Source organism: Apium graveolens, chromosome 6, assembly GCF_009905375.1.
Source record: "Apium graveolens cultivar Ventura chromosome 6, ASM990537v1, whole genome shotgun sequence".
NCBI lineage: Eukaryota > Viridiplantae > Streptophyta > Magnoliopsida > Apiales > Apiaceae > Apium > Apium graveolens.
Genome location: NC_133652.1, coordinates 117110371 through 117111044, shown reverse-complemented (window position 1 = coordinate 117111044; position 674 = coordinate 117110371). Strand labels below are relative to the sequence as shown.

Here is a 674-nt window from a genome sequence, read left to right as displayed (position 1 = left end):
TTTACTGACACCTTGCTGATATGGTGGCTGAATAGCATTCTGATTATTACCCCAGCTAAAATTTGGATGATTTCTATTATTAGGATGATAAGTAGCTGGCACAGGATGCTGTTGTCGTTGATAATTATTCACATACTGAACAGATTCGTTGATAAGAGAACACTGATCCGTAGCATGAGAACCTGCACAAAGCTCACAAACCATAGCTATTTGATTAACTCCATATATAGCCAGAGAATCAAACCATTATAGAAACCAGTGATCACCATCCAATCCAGCATTCCATGATGTGGACACTTCCTCAACATTTCCTTGTAGCGTTCCCAAGCTTCGCACATAGATTCTGAAGGTTGCTGCGCAAACTGAGTAAGAGCACTCCTCATAGCAGCAGTCTTTGCCATCGGATAAAACTTTACCAGAAACTTTTTCGCAAGATCTCGCCAAGTAGTGATGGACCCAGATGGTTCAGAATGTAACCAGTCCTTAGCTTTGTCCCTCAGTAAGAATGGGAAAAGCCTCAGCTTGATAGCCTCATCAGTCACGCCATTATACTTGAAAGTGCTGCAGATCTCGACAAAATTCCTTATGTACATGTTGGGGTCTTCAGTCGCAGCTCCTCCAAAAGAAACAGAATTCTACACCATCTGAATAGTGCCCGGCTTGATTTCAAAGGT

The 674-nt window shown here is 42.1% G+C and overlaps 1 non-coding gene across 1 annotated transcript; it reads left to right on the top strand.

Annotated features, from left to right (window-relative positions):
* The first annotated feature begins 279 nt into the window (after nt 1-279).
* LOC141669586 (small nucleolar RNA R71) lies at nt 280-386 on the top strand. Its single transcript, XR_012553856.1, has one exon. It is a non-coding gene; the product is annotated as a small nucleolar RNA R71 (small nucleolar RNA).
* Nucleotides 387-674: the final 288 nt, after the last annotated feature.